The sequence below is a fragment of the Capsicum annuum genome, chromosome 11, assembly GCF_002878395.1.
Source record: "Capsicum annuum cultivar UCD-10X-F1 chromosome 11, UCD10Xv1.1, whole genome shotgun sequence".
Taxonomy (NCBI): Eukaryota; Viridiplantae; Streptophyta; class Magnoliopsida; order Solanales; family Solanaceae; genus Capsicum; species Capsicum annuum.
This window is the reverse complement of record NC_061121.1, coordinates 194,433,043-194,450,877: the sequence shown is the minus strand read 5'-3', so window position 1 is coordinate 194,450,877 and position 17,835 is coordinate 194,433,043.

The following is a 17,835-nucleotide window of genomic DNA, read 5'->3' as shown; positions in this document are numbered from 1 at the left end:
TTTTTCAACTTTCAAGCCCAAGATTGATCTTGTTAGAAAAAAATCAAAGATGGCTCTGATACCAAATGATACACTACACAAAGGAAATGTACCAAAATAGCCACAGAATAGTCCACAGAAGACACAAGTTCGGCCACAATGACAACAAGGGAATAACAAGATAACAAGGTGTTTATGAACCTGCTTTCAGCCAACAACCCAAACTAGATTAACAACACAAGATGATGACAAAATCAATATGATAATAATAACTAACTATTCAAGATTACAAGACACAAAACAAATACAAGGTTACAATAATGAAACGGATAAATAGATAAACCAAAGGGTTGGTATAATCTTAAGAACCCGAGAATATGGTACTCTTGGACCCTTAACACTACACAGAACAATTAACCTAATTCTTAAGAATACACAAGATTGGCATCCACCTCTCAAGCATCAGTATTTCTAATCAAAATGCAAATACAAGTGATTCCACACTTGTATAAGTTCTAATTTCGGGTTTGCCTCTTATCACACTAGAGAGTGTGTGTGTTTAAAGTGTTATAAGACTTATAATATTCTCAAAAACTAACTAGAGAAGCCCTAACATGTTCCTTATATAGCTATGACAAAATGAAAGACTAAAATATCCATAATACCCCTAAAGGGTGAGCCACCTATCAAGTGTAATAAGTGGACTATTTTTGGTGTGTTTTGACCATATTTTATACTTCAATTGCACACACCAAGTTTTGGATCCAAATGCACTCTCATAAGTTCCATATCCGTGATTATTCTCGTATCATTACATCAGTAACTTTGCTAAGTTGTCAATCGACCCCTAAGAATTTGTTCAAAATCTCGTGAATGCAAATAAAATATGTTGCAAAATTAAATTCAATATTTCAAACTCGATAGCAACGTTGGATTTTTGAGAAAAAAAGTCATTTTCTATAAATTATCCCTCGAAATCCCTTTAATTCAAATTTCACTAGTTGCCAAATAGAGGGTCAAAAAGTAAAATAAAGGTTTTGAACCTTAACCAACCCTGCTACTAACTCAAATTCGACATTTTAGATATAATGAAATGGTTCAAATCACATCCATCACTCATCATAATAAATGTTGGTTGAAGTCAACTATAGTACTTTTAAAGTTCCTAAAAAACTCAAATTTTCGTAAAATCCTCTTGAAAGGTGGTGTCATTAGCATTTCTTTGGTGAGTGAGTGAAATCAAAGAATCGTTGTTGGTGAGCGAATTAAAATTAACCCTTTTAGTTATTTGGGAGCTAGTAAAAGTCAATATTGTAAATGTTAGTGGGGAACGCAGAAAACCACTAAGGTTTTAGTGAACTAGTGTCACAAAGAGTTTAAAAAATGAACCTTCTTACAACCCAATAAAACTTAATAGGATATCACATTGGTTTTGAACCAGTATAAAAATCCTGATGTATTTATTTTATATTTTTATTTTATATTATTCACCTTGAATATTTTTTATGGTTAAAATTGATTAAATTGAAGGACTAATAATTATTTCCAGGCTATCTCGAGTCAACTAGGTTCAGATAGTAGCCGACTAGCTAAATTTAATAGGTTTACAGTTTACCCCTTCCCCCTCCTGTACTTTCAATTGGTTTTAGAGCCTTATCTAGAAACTTTGTTTTTGCTTAACAACTAGTAAGTAAATATCCAAGGCAAGGCATGAAATTACTGAACTTATATTTCAAAAGAGACTCTTAATAAGTCAACCGACCACTTCAACGGTCTATACTATAGTTAATGGAAGGTGAAATTGAAAATTTATGTTCAATTAACAGATTATAAAGCCTGGCCAGTTATTCAAAATGATCCAAGGAATATTCTGAATAATAATGAAGAAATAAGTTTGGAAAAAAGAAATTCAAATTTGACTACACAAAAGAGAATTTGGATATTGTGCAAACAGTTAGAGCAATATACTTGCGACATTGTGCTCTTAGTAAAGAAGAATGTAAAAAAATATTCACCTATAAAACTGCTAAAGAAATATGAAACATATTACAAGTTATTCATGAGTACACCTTAAAAAAATAAAGAAGGTCAAGTAAACTTTGATATGATATCTAGAAACATCAAAAGGAAAAAAGAAAAAAGCGAAAAAAAATAGAGCTTAATTCATTCAAGATATTCATGAGGACCAAAGTGAGGTCCAACGAATGGGGAACATATGCTCTTATGAATATGGTAAGTATTTGCATATTAACATTGAGTGTCCTAATCTCAGGCAGAAAAATTAAATAAGATTAACTTGGACAAATGAGGATGAATCTGATAAAGAGAAAAAAAATGAATAAATGTCCAACATATGCTTGATAATGCTAGAAAAAACCAATGAGGTATGATATCAAACTTACGATAAATGTAATGATCTTCAAAATTATTTAGATCATGCAATAAATGATTTAAATCGCACTTCTGGTGAACTTAGAAAAATTCAAAAAGAAAGAAGAGATTGAAAAATTAAATTGGAAGCAAGCGAAATAGAGAAAGATTTTTCTAAGAAGAAATTCAGAAATTGCAATTGCAAATTGATAGCATGCACAAATTAACCAATCATAATTTAGTTAGGTAAAACCAATCAACTCAAAAATTTAAGTCAACTAATAAGGAACTTATCAATGACAAGCTTTCCTCTAGTATGTTAATATATAAGTCGGTCACTAAAGCCAGGATCGGTCAAAACCACTTGTTTTATCAAGTCAACTGAAAAAAAATTTGAAAGTAGCAAACTTAGTTTTATCAAGTCGTCTCATCAATCAGTTATCAAAGAGCATTTTTCTCAAAAATTATTATTATTGTGCTAAAAGTGATCATAATTTTTATAATACAGTTTTTATTATGCAAATACACATGGTTGGATATGGAGACTCAAACATAATACTAATAATATTGAGCCTATTCCTAAAGGATCCAAGAAGACTTAGGTATCAAAAAATAACTAATTTATTTTTACAGGAACACCTTAAGTCTAGCCATAAAAAAATCACTGATATTTGTACAATGACTGGTCAAGAAACTTAATTAAAGAGGCTTTAAAATTCATGATATGAAAGAATTACATCATATGATGATAAAGCTAAATGACTGATATTACTATAATTTATTCAAGTTTTTCTCGCCACATTATGTAATGTTAATGTACCTGCTTTTTAAAGCTTAGTCTGATAGTATTCAACTATATATGGCTTTGAGTTGACTAATTGTAATGATATTACTTATAAAATTTTACCTTTTATTGATTTTACCATTTTTACCTTTTCAGTAGTTTCTACATGTTGATTTTGGGGTATGGGGATGGTTGACACGATTCTCAAAGTCTTCGGAAAGGTTTGAGAGAGTTTGATATTTCTAGAAGCTTTAAAAGTTCTAGAGTTGACTTTGGTCAACATTGAATGTTATAGTGCTAGATGGAGATTTGAAAAGTTTTATTAGATCTGGAATGCCGAATTTGAATTAGAAGAGAAGTTGGTTCGAATTTAAAAATTTTATTTTACATTTTGGTCCTTCATTTGAAAATTAATAAAATTTGCCTTAGAGGAGTCCTAGACTAATTTTAGAAAAATGATCTTTTTTTGTAAAATTAATATGGCTATTGAGTCCAAAACATCGAATTATTCTAGTAGCATAGTTTATTTGCATTTAAGTGATTTGGAATGAATCTTGAGGGGTTGATCAGCATTGCAACTTAGTAAAGTTGCTAATGCAGCTGAAGCTGGTGCATCCACTTTAGCGGCCAAAAGACCATTTTAGTGGTAGCCGCTTTAATGACAATGTATTGGTTTAGCGGCCAATTGACCAGTTGCCTGCCACTATAAAGGGCACTTTACCACATTAGTGGGTGCCGCTTTAGCAAAAAAGAACCACTTTAGTGGAGTTAGCCATATTGGTCAGGCCGCTTTCGTGGTTGCAAGTCTCTTAAACAGTGACCGCTTTAGCATTCATTTAGTTTCTTAAGCGGCCAACATCAACTATAAGAGTCTAATTTTCATGATTCTCCTTTATCTTTGTACCTCTAAGCTTTGAAAACGATAATTCTTTAGGGTTTCTTCATATATTTTCATGCGGGTAACCTCTAAACTCATATTTCCATTATTTCACATTGATTCTGTCTTCAAAAATACTTTTCTACCTTAATTTTGAAACAAATTTTTGAGATTTTGCCACTGACGCTTGAAAAATAATTTTTCTTTTATTTGAACATTATTTTTAACTTGTTCTTGCATGGATTTTCAACTATAGATACCTATAACCTTGGAGAATGTATTTCTAAAACAAAAGTTTGGTTTTACACCTTTTATTTTTGAACTTATTTTTCGAGTCCATTTTGGATCTGTCTAAGATATAGATGATATGAGTATCGTTAGTTTTTTTTTAACATGTAGATTCTATATTTGAATGTTTTAGTTATTTTGAGACCATTCAAAAAGAAAAGTCTCTATAGGCTTGAATTTCGACGCTTTGAGGTAGGTTATGACTTAACTTTCTTCAGATTGGATTGGATAGTTAATGAATAAGTAAAGCATGTTACGTATTTGGAAAAATAATTATGGGGTATATTTTTGAGCTATTATGTATTGTGTGATGCCCGATTGCAGGCTTATATTATGTTGTTGCTGACTTGTGATATTATATACTTCATGTTACCCGTGTGAAGCCTTTATGTGACACTATTGATCTTGTTTGTTCATTTGAATTCCTTTATTCTTAATGTGATGCCCGAGTGGGGATTTGAATGGATATTAGAGGGCTTGTTGAATATTGTTTTTCTTTATCATGATAAAATATCCGAGTATGCAGGTTAATATGATATTAATGGTGTCTTACATGCATATTTAGTTTAATATTGCTAAACTAGAATTGATAGTATAAATTATTGATATATTGAGTTGATTTTTTAGCTCACTTATACACATACTGAATGGATTGGTGATCTTCATACAGAATTGACTGTGAGCATATTATTTCCATTTTATACATACACTTCATAAGATATCGGTATCATTGAAACAGACTAATTTATAAAAGAAAATAAGATACTTTTAAAAATTGCTAGATCGAGAAGTGTTGATTGAGTAGATAGAGACACGAGATGAGATAATATATGGGTTGCAAACATCCTATTTTGAAGCATTGAGGCTCGATAGGTGCATACAGAAAGTCATGCAATGACTTTCAAATAATTCATTTCATCATTCCTTACATTGCATTTGCATATGCATTTCATGTGTTATATTTATGTGTTACTTGATATGTAATCATTTTTATGTACCTTCATGTATGCCTGTTCTCTTTTACATATATATAGCAGAACTGTCGGTGGAGACAGTGTGAGCTACTGTTTGAGAACTTTTTTGCTTGTAGGTTGCATGTTCATAGTATTTTCTTTCTTCATATTATTTTCTACTTTTCTTAGTCGGCCTACGATATCTACTGAGTACAAGTGAAATGTACTTACCCCTACTCTCTTTTTTAAATGCAGGTACCAATTTAATTACTATGTGTGGTGTTTGAGTTTGAGTGGAGTTGATTAGGTTTAGAGCTACCAATTCGCTCTAGAGTTAAGGATAGATTGTAGATCTCATTTTTTCTTTACTTTTTCTTTATTTGGGACAGAGACATATTGTGTATTTCAGATTCGAATATTGTACTTAGATTCTTTTACGTTTGTGACACTAGTCTTGAGGAGTTTATGACATTCCTTCAATTTTCTGTTATTATTATGTATATGTAAATTGACTTTGTTTTAGGAGTTTCATTTGCCTTATTTCCTTTATTATCTCATGTTTCTTTCCTTTTTGGGTGATTGGCTCACGTATCAAGGTTGTCCGCGATAAATGTCATCATGATCTCGAGTTTTGGGTCATGAAACTAATTCATCATGTTGTTATTTTTTTACTTTTTTACATTGGTTAAGAAATTTTGAATAATTTAAATATTTGTCTACAACTTCTTAGTTTTAATCATTGAAAATTTTTAGGATAAGCAAACATGTGATCTTTATTGATATTGTACATATTTGATTCATGTATATTTGGGTCTAACATTTTTTCTTAAATGAATCATATGGGTCATATTATATCTCTTGTTAAGAATACTAAATCTTTATTTAAGCTTGAGAATATTATATGTTTTGAGGCCTTCTTAAACTATTCATATGGACATATTCATAACCTTGAAGGTAAGGATATGCATTTCTCCTATTAATAACTAGGTAACTGATCCGCACTTCGCGTGATGAAACAAATTATTTTATAAGCAAAATAACTATTTGACTTATTCAATAACCATCCTAGCCTCAAGATTGATCAATATATAATTCAAGTTTTTTTTATAACTTCTCATAAATAGTACCAAATTTATTGGATAACAAACTTAATTAGGAAATAAGTAAAAATAATGAAGATGGAGAATAGACATTATTATGATCAAGTTATATTTAAAAGAATTAACTTTAGTCATCAATAAAATATTTTGCTAATGCAGATGTCATCTCCATTCCTTTTGTCCATCAAATTTTCTTTTTTGCTTTTCATTCACCATAATTCCTTGTGGAAAGACATTTCTAGTCCAAAAACTTGAAGCTAAAATTTTACATCCTCCAGGCAAGAACTATGTTGGTTGAGATGCACTATATTTGTATATCCGACATGCATCCCTCGTTATTTTTGAAGAGTCCAAGCAACACATGTATTGAGAGTTATTTGACACAACATAAAAAAAAGCATTGAACGAAAAGGATGCAATTCATCTTTCTATTCAATTGATAGCCTACGAATCGTATGACCTTAGCTTAACATGCATTGGTTTCTAATCGATCTTCCTGCAGCTACACAATTTAAATGAAGTGATCAACTGTAAATATAGATAGATATTTTAGCAAATTAAAGTATTGTCCAGCGACAGAAAAAATAGTGAAGTTGCAACAGCATATATCAAAGTGGGTCAAATTAGAAGAATGTTTACCTTAATCAACTTTGTATTTGTCTATAGGATACGCAACTATATTCTGATTATGTACAATGGCCTTGTAAAGGATTAGAGTGTAAGCTGAAGAAAAAGTAAAGAAATGTTATGCTATTGGAGTCTGCTTCAGTAAATTAAATTAAAATATCCACATACATAATGAAAAAGGAAAGAAACACAATACAAATTTTCTACACTTGTCAGTTAGTTTCAATGTGTTACCAACTTTTTCATCAATTAGACTCAAAATGGTAAATGTTCTTATAATAATAACAAGGGTGAGTATGCTATAGACCTTACGAAGTAGGTGAAAGAGGACTTTTCAAAGTACTAGATAACAACTGGCTTATATAACGATCATGTGCAAAGTAAATCTCTCTATTACCTTAATATATTGTCATATCAGTCAGTCTACCGAAGTAGCTTATATGTTTTTCTTTCTTTTCTACGAGGCGCAGAAATTAAGCTTTTTTCATCAATTTTACATATAAACAAAAGTATCTTTCTTCAAATTTTCAAAAGCCATGAACTCTAAGAGAATGTCCTATGAGGAAATTTGAAATATGACACAATAAAAACAAAAACAGAACATGCATTGCAGAATTAATTAAAAAAGGAGCTAACATAAATTTTTATACCTTCTAGAGTTAGTGATGACACGACAAACATCTTGTGGGATTCACAGAGAAAGATGAAAATTATATTCATAAAATAGGAATGCTTAACTGTTCTTCAGAAATACAGTGAAAGGAAGTGCTTTCAAATAAACATGAAACTGGTTATAATAAAGCACGAAACAAAAATTAAAATCTTGAAAAAGTAAAAGATTCAGCAAACTATGAGCAAATATGTTCTTTTCTTTCTTGAAATAATTGCTTAATTGTAGCATCTGAATTCTATAATTTAATAGTAAAAAATAACAACAATATTATGAATGCATACTGTAACGCCTCGAGATCCCATCCCGAGACGTCACACGATGCTTATGACCCCAAAGGATCACAGCTAACCCTTTACTGATATCTGTACCTGTATACTGCATAATATCAGAAATAAATACGGAAACTATCCATAAGGTTCAATACATCTATGAATACTCATAATACAGAAAACTGAATACTAATACGTCCGTCTGAAAAGCCTCTAAACTGTCTGAACTGTGGAGTTGATGGGACAAGTCCCCAACTAACTCCATCAACTAAAAATAAATAAAGTCTGAAGAAATAATAGTAAACTGAGATTCGTCCTCGAAAGAAGAGGACTCACTGCTACTGCTGCTGACTGGGACTGGACTGTTGAGGATACTCTGGATCCTGTGCCTCTGAACCTATGGTGTCAAATAAAACACCATAGCGTAAATGCGTCAGTACAGGAATGTGCTGAGTATGTAGACGGGGTAGGATAATGCAAAGGCTCATGCATGCACAATATCTAAACTGAATAATCATGAAGATGCCGCATGAAAACACATACATGAATGTACAGACCATGAACACAATCATCGTAACTCTAGAAACTGAAACTCAAATACCACTTTACTGCAAACTGAACTCACTACTAACAATGAGATACTAAATCACTGACTCATCTGATACTGATAAATGAGGATCTGGATGTGCTTACATCAAGGACTGAACTCTGAGCTAACTGCTTTTGACAGAATTAGAGATCAACTTTTCTAACAGATTATTTCGTAAGCAATTATCAATGATAAGAAGTATGATCATATCTGAATCTGACAACAAGAATACTTAATAGAATAAAGGATCTGAGATGGAGATCAAGCCTATCTGACGGGAGATCTCTAGATATGATAATAAGAATATTCAATATGGTCTGAGACTGAGATCAAGCCTATCTGATGGGAGATCTCTAGATATGATAATAATCATCTGTATGTGAGACCAAGCCTATTTGATGGGATGGTCCATGAATAAATGGAACTATCTGAGTTCTTTATAAAGATGAATGACTGTATCTGACAGTGCTGATTTCTAAAGATAGACACTGAAACTGCAATTGAGGAAAGTAGTTACTTAACCGACATGCCCCAACCTGCCACAGGTGGGGTCCAACCTGTGACCTCATTTGGAAGGGTGTCAATACCATGCCACGGCTAAAGACCTCCCTGGTCAAGCCTCTTTGACGGGATGACCCTCACAGGAAGTCGGCCTGAGGCAATATGATAGTCAAACCTCTTTGACGGTGATAGCCTCTACTGATGGGAGACTCCTGCATCCTGCGCTGGCTACGCAGTTCTAGAGTTCAGGGATTGCTCCAAACGACTTGGCCTCTTTTATGAGAGAGCCTTCATCCCTTTCCTCGCTCGGTGTTAGCTTCTACTCCCAACTGAAAGACTCTGAGCTGAATCTCAACTGAACACAACTAAACTGAGACTGTTACTGATCATGTTTCTCAAAAGATCTGACTGAGTTATGCTGAGATTACTTATTTTTGTATCTGATGGAAAAGGTATCAAATCATGGTATCTGACTGACGATACAGAGCTTGAATGGATTACTCAAATCGCTTCTGAGATTAGACTTGAATAATATTAGATCTGAGCTGATTACAAGACTGAGGCTAGATTACCAGCGATACAGAGATTATAGAGATAACTGAGATTACTGAGCTTTCTTAAGTACTGACTTGTTTGAGGATATAGATTTCTATAGTTCACTGAGTTCAGAGAATCATGGCTCGACTGGATTTATCAAAAAACTGACACGGGCTCTAGACAATAGCTTTATTGTCGGGTATAAATACCCTCAGGACTCGATAGCGTAAAAGTAATGCATAATCATTCATTCATCATCACAATCATTCATGTATCATCATAATCATTCATGCATCATCATAATCATTTAAAGCATCTTCCTAATCATTAACACAACTCTTCAAGTAATTAGGAATCACAAACGTCTATTCATCATCATAGTCGCCAAGGGGTCACTTTAAGCATCTAGAAATCATAATCATATAATAATGTAAGGGAAACATGCTACTAGATCGTACTTCATTCAACAATGTTTTACCTAAGCTATTTCATACCTATATTAGTTTTGACATGTGTTTGGATATCACATAGCTTAGGGAAACTTCTTACTATCATGTCACAACTTAATTGGGGATTTCATGCTATCTTGGCACATTTCACTGACTAAGGCATTTTATCAAACACTAGGCATGCACGGGTTTACACTTATTTGGAAATTTCCTACTACCATAGAATAATTCATTCATTTGGGCATTTTTATCAAACCTATGGGGGATATGCTTCACTTATTCAACCATTTTTACACCCAAAAGTCATGAACACATCACATAGAAAATAACTTCAAGAGGTTCTATCACATTAGTTCCACATATTAGGGTCAAAGCTCATAAATTTTGTAGACAAACATAAATCAAAACTCCATAACACCTTGAACATCCATTTCAACTCATACAAATCATTAACAACTCACAAACATAAAAATCTTTTAGTTTTTAAAAAGGGTTCTTGAGCTTCTTGGATGAAAGGGACCCAAGAATAAATATCTACATACCTTAACCTCTGAAGTCGGATGAATTCTAATACTTGAGACTCTATCCACACTTGTAATAAATAATCCTTGAAGCCCACACTATGGGGAACTTGATTCTTGAAAAAACCTTGAAGAATTTATGGATGATTTTTTGGAGGATTAAGGTTCTTGATAAAACCCTAGATAGTTATTCTTGAGAGAATTGGAAGAGAAAAATGATAAATTTAGGGTTTGAATGAGGGTTCTCATATTTATAGAGGCTCACAAAAGGTGGGAAATGACCAAAATATCCTTGAAAAAATGTCTCTAAATTGCTGAAAAAAAATAGTTGACGACATCCGTGATTGGCCGTCACAAAATGCCGTAAAAAGAGGTTGAATTTTTTATTTTCTGCCTAAGGCTGACGATGTCGTCAGAAATGTCATTAGAAATGTGACGACGTCGTCAGAAATGTCATCAGAAACGTGACAGCCGTCAGAGACGTCGTCACCCTTTTCCAAATTGACATGCTGGAGTAAAATGGGCATAACTCTTTGCTCCGATATCGGTTTTTGATGAAATTGATATCATTAGAAAGATAATTCAAAGAGATTTCATTTAATATATAGTAGGTCCTATAATTCGATATATACAAGGATTAATGGTCGATTGAAGTTGACCCAAATTTTGACGGTCACTAAAACTTGGACGATAGGAAAGTTTTCAACTCGATCATGAGTTAGGGGACCTCTATGATCTTAATTCATGCTCAAATAGATTCCCCCATGATATTTTATACTTGGGAGGATATTTATGAAATATTTTGACTCGAATTTTTGCTTTACCAAATACGCTCTAAAGCTTAGAATGGAAGAGGATTTTATGGGGCATTACATTATCTCCCCCTTGAAAACATTTATCCTTGAATGTCTCTTGATAGACTGAGAATACGGATCAACAGAACTTACTCAAGAAATGAAAAACTTGAAGATCAGGACTACGCAACTGGAACAATTGACATATAGAGTTCTCACACTGGGCATGCATATCTGATGCATGGAATACTTGACTGATGATACTCATAGCTGAATTCCCACAATACACATGCATATCTGATGCATGGACTTATAAATGGGATGATCTCATGAATACACAACTAAACACACGCTGAAAAGCTAAACTCTTTCTACTAAATGTGCATATCTAATGCATGAATGTCCGACAAAGCTGACTTTTGAAAGCATGACTTGACAATGCGACAATGACTGATGCTAACTTCATAAAGAAATCTGAACATGCATCAGGATGAATCTAATATAATTTAAAATCATAATACTATGGGGTATCTCCTCCTTGGGACTCTATGTCCCTCTAAACACACTTCGCTGAAATACTGGAGCGGTACGTGGGGCACCTACAGACTGGGTCGTAATTGACCGATCAAGATCAGAAACTCATGCATGACTCATTCTAAGATATAAGATCAAAATGGGAGCAAGGGATCTATCAATGCATGTCATAAAGATGAAGGGCTCATAACATACTTGGGTCTACTTTAGGGAATCCTTCCCGATCAAGGCGAGCCTGAAATGAATGAAGTCTACCCCTTTGAGTCAGCACTCTACATTCTCGCATTCTATAGCCTGGATTACCACAACCAAAACACACATCACTACCAGCTCTACACATACCTTGGTAGCGCCTGCCACACTCCCCACAACGCAGATGGGTACGAACACCACTAGCACTACTCTGGGCTTTGGAGCTTGGCGCTTCCTCAGATCTGACACCCGCAAACATAGGTGTGAGTACACTAGCTAAAGATGGAGCTGGAACTAAAAATATTTGACCATACTAAGAGCTACTACTACCTTGAGACCTTGCCTGTGGAAAACCATGACTACCTATCTTGGATCTCTTATTCACTCTCTCTCTCTCTCATTCATTTTATCTTCCTCAATTTATTATGCATGCATCATTAGCCTAGAAAGATCCATATCTCTATTGGGCATGGTAGGTCTACACTCTTTCAATACATCACTCGACACTCCAGATAAAAACTTACTCACACTCGCTCTAGGGTCAGCTACTAAGTCGGGAGCATACTTAGCTAATTAGTTAAACTTAAGACAATACTCTTTCACGGACATAAAACCTTGCCTTAGGTTCATGAACTCTTCTACCTTAGCCTCTCTCATCTCTAGTGGGAAAAACCTATCTAGAAAGGTGCTCTGAAACTCTAGCCAAGTCTCGAGAGCTGCATTCTCCCCTCTACTTTTCTCTCACATCACTACCCAATCATGAGCAATGTCTTTCAACCTATAAGATATTAACTCAACACTCTCCTCCTTAGAGACATGCATAATCAAGGTAATCTTCTTCACCTTCTCTAGAAATAACTGCAGGTCCTCACTTACTACTGACCTAAAGAATTTGGGCGGGTTCATTTTCATGAAGCTTCTAATCCTGGCTGTCGCGGAATTCTCATTTTGCTGAGGTGGGAATACAGCCTGACGGTTTCCATGAACATTAGTCACAGCTTGGGCTAGCGCCTAGAAAGCAAATCGAAACTCCGTATATAACACACTCTCATTCTTAGGATCTACTGGCTGAGGGAGCTGATCATCGACCCCACGGACAAAATCTCTGCAAGGAGACATACTTTGTAATTAGAAGAAAAAAGTGGATTAGAATAAGGATCAACTTGAGCTCATTCTCACTCGCACGAAATGATCATTGAAATAAGAGAAACTTCCCCTAAGAACATTTTGTAGCCTCTAGTACATAAATATGGCGCACTACACACCCATGCACAAAACTCTACTAAATACGGCTTTCAGACTCCCTAGGACACTCTTGAACCTTAGTCTCTGATACCAAGTTTGTAACGCCCCGAGATCCCATCCTGAGACATCACATGGTGCTTATAACCTCGAAGGACCACAAATAACCCTTTACTAATATCTGTACCTGTATACTGCATAATATCAGAAATAAATTCAAAAACTAGCCATAAGGTTCAATACATCTATGAATACTCATAATATAGAAAAATAAATACTAATACGTCTATCTGAAAAGCCTCTAAACTATCTGAACTGTGGATTTGATAGGACAAGTCCCCAACTAACTCCATCAACTAAAAATAAATAAAGTTTGAAGAAATAACGGTAAACTAAGATTCATCCTCGAAAGAAGAGGACTCACTGCTACTGCTGCTGACTGGGACTGAACTGCAGAGGATACTCTAAATCTTGTTCCTCTGAACCTATGGTGTCAAATAAAACACCATAGTGCAAATGCATCAGTACAGGAATGTACTAAGTATTTACATGGGGTAGGATAATGCAAGAGCTCATGCATGCACAATATCTAAACTGAATAATCATGAAGATGCCGCATAAAAAGACATACATGAATGTACAGACCATGAACACAATCATCGCAACTTTAGATACTGAAACTCAAATACCACTTTACTGTAGACTGAACTCACTACTAACACTGAGATACTGAATCACTGACTCATCAGATACTGATAACTAAGGATCTGGATGTGCTTACATCAAGGACTGAACTCTGAGCTTACTGCTTTCGACTGACAGAATTATAGATCAACTTTGCTAATAGATTATTTCGAAAGCAATTATCAATGATAAGAAGTATGATTATGTTTGAATCTAAAAACAAGAATACTCAATAGAATAAAGGGTCTGAGATGAAGATCAAGCCTATCTAACGGGAGATCTGTAGATATGATAATAAGAATACTCAACATGGTCTGAAACTGAGATCAATCCTATCTTATAGGAGATCTCTAGATATGATAATAAGCATATGTATATGAGACCAAGCCTATCTGACGGGATGGTCCATGAATCAATGGAACTATCTAAGTTCTTTATAGAGATGAATGACTGTATCTAACAGTCCTGATTTCTAAAGATAGATACTGAAACTGCAACTGTGGGAAGTAGGTACCTAACCGACATGCCCCAACCTACCATAGGTAGGGTCCAAACTGTGACCCCAGCTGGAAGGGTGTCAATACCGTGCCTTGGGTAAAGACCACTCTAGTTAAGCCTCTCTGACAGGATGAGCCTCAAAGAAAATTAGCCTGAGGCAATATGATAGTCAAACGTCCCTGACGGTGGCAGCCTCTACTGATGGGAGACTCCTGCATCCTGCGGTGGCTACGCACTGGAGTTTAGGGATTGCTCCAAATGACTCAGCCTCTCTGACGGGAGAGCCGCCATCCTTTCCCTCGCTTGGTGATAGCTTCTACTTTCAACTGAAAGACTCTGAATTGAATTCTCAATTGAACACAACTGAACTGAGTCTATTACTGATCATGTTTCTCAAAAGATCTGACTGAGTTACGCTAAGATTACTTAGTTCCGTATCTAATGAAAAAGGTATCGAATCATGGTATCTTACTGACGATATAGAGCTTGAGTAGATTACTCGAATCGCTTCTGAGATTAGACTTGAATACTATTAGATCTGAGAAGATTACATGACTGAGGCTAGATTACCAGCGATATAAAGATAACAGAGATAACTGAGATTACTGAGCTTTCTTAAGTTCTGATTTGTCTGAGGATACAGAGTTTTATATTTCACTGAGTTTGAAGAATCATGGCTCGGCTAGAGTTATCAAGAAACTAACACGGGCTCTAGACAACAGCTCTATTGTCGGGTATAAATACCCCCAGGACTCGATAGCGTAAAAGTAAAGCATAATTATTCATTCATCATCACAATCATTCATGTATCATCATAATCATTCATGCATCATCATAATCATTTAAAGCATCTTTCCAATCATGAACACAACTCTTCAAGTAATTAGAAATCACAAATGTCTATTCATCATCATAGTCACCAAGGGGTCACTTTAAGCATCTCGGAATCATAATCATATAATAATGTAGGGGAAACATGCTACTAGATCGTACTCCATTCAACAATGTTTTACCTCAGCTATTTCATACCTATATCAGTCTTAACATGTGTTTGGATATCACATAGCTTGGGTAAACATCTTACTATCATATCACAACTTAATTGGGGATTTCATGCTATCTTTGCATATTTCACTCACTAAGGCATTTTAGCAAACACTAGGCATGCACGAATTTACACTTATTTGGGAATTTCCTGCTACCATGGAATAATTCATTCATTTGGGCTTTTTTATCAAACCTATGGGGGATATTCTTCCCTTATTCAACCATTTCTACACCAAAAGTCATGAACACATCACATAGAAAACAACTTCAAGGGGTTCTATCACATTAGTTCCATATACTAAGGTCAACGCTCATAAATTTTGTAGACAAACATAAATCAAAACTCCAAAACATCTTGAACATCCATTTCAACTCATACAAATCATTAACAACTCACAAACATAAAAGTCTTTTAGTTTTTAAAAAAGGTTCTTGAGCTTCTTGGATGAAAGGGACCCAAGAATCAATATCTACATACCTTAACCTTTGAAGTCGGATGAATTCTAATACTTGAGACTCTATCCGCACTTGTAATAAATAATCCTTGAAGCCCACCTTATGAAGAACTTGATTCTTGAAGAAACATTGAAGAATTTATGGATGATTTTTTTGGAGGATTAAGGTTCTTGATAAAACCCTAGATAGATATTCTTGAGAGAATTGGAAGAGAAAAATGATGAATTTAGGGTTTGTATGAGGGTTCTCATATTTATAGAGGCGCACAAAAGGTGGGAAATGACCAAAATATCCTTGCAAAAATGTCTCTAAATTGCTAAAAAAAAATAGCTGACGACATCCGTGACAGACCGTTAGACCCGTGATAGGCTATCACGAAATGTCGTAAAAAAAAGGTCAAATTTTTTATTTTCTGCCTAAGGCTGACGACGTTGTCAGATATGTGATGACTTCGTCAGAAATGTGACAGGCCGTCAGAAACGTCGTCACCATTTTCCAGATTGACATGCTGGAGTAAAATGGGCATAACTCTTTGCTCCGATATCGGTTTTTGACGAAATTGGTATCGTTGGAAAGATAATTCAAAGAAATTTAACTTGATATATAGTAGGTCCTATAATTAGATATATCCAAGGAGTAATGGTCAATTGAAGTTGACCCAAATATTAACGGTCACTAAAACTTGGACGATAGGAAAGTTTTCAACTCGACCATGAGTTAGGAGACCTCTATGATCTTAATTCATGCTCAAATAGATTCCCACACGATATTTAATACTTGGGAGGATATTTCTAAAATGTTTTTACTCAAATTTTCACTTTACCAAATACGCTCTAAGGCTCAAAATGAAAGAGGATTTTGCAGGGCATTACACTTACGCATTTTGGAATACTAACAAATGAACATCAATCTTGGGATTCATGAAATATTATAGCTCCAATAGTAGCTCTCCATCTTATCTTGGGTGTCCACAAACTTACAGATGGAAAAGTTGAAAGTGTTATCACCTCTGATTTTGCCTTATTCTTTCTTCTCTAGAATCTGCTTCTTTCTAGCTATCTACTATCTATTTCAGCATCTTCTGATCTATTCTTGTGGACATATAGAAAGTGTTCTTATTGAAAAAAATTGATTTATTTATTCAGAAAATGAAAAGAGATATGTCCAAACCATTTTATTACAAACCTCGATGAACAAAAGTGATACAACCTCCACAAACATATGCATTTAGATATGCATACACTAATCCAGGAAGCTCATAACTATTGTCCCATTCTTATTTGAACCGACAGTAACTATTATTGAAGAAACTAATAAAGATCATGTTCAACCATTTAATATCTAAGTTAGTGCTCAATTTGAACTCATATTTCTCCCTACTATAATGTTGAGATCAATGATAAAAAGGTATGAACCTCAGATATCATGCAACCGAGAGACACAATAAAAAAGAGCAACATATGACTTAGAAAACTATTGAACTGCATAGAGATTAGATTGCAAAGCTTTACTTTTTATTTCTATGTGGGAGTGGGCATAAAAACCAAAACTACCAAATCAAGCTGAATTAATTCAGCTCATCGATTTCAGTCTTTATTCTTTTTAAAATTCAATATTCGAATCAGTTCGATTCTTAATTTTTTAATTGCATTGATTGAAAATACAAAATATTATTATATATATGTATATATATATATGTGTATATATATATGTGTGTGTATGTATATATATATATATATATGTATATACATATATATATGTTATATATATATATATATGTATATATATATACATATATATATATATACACACACATATATATATAATACTAATCTAATCCAAATCCAACACCTATATTTTCCTCAATCTGT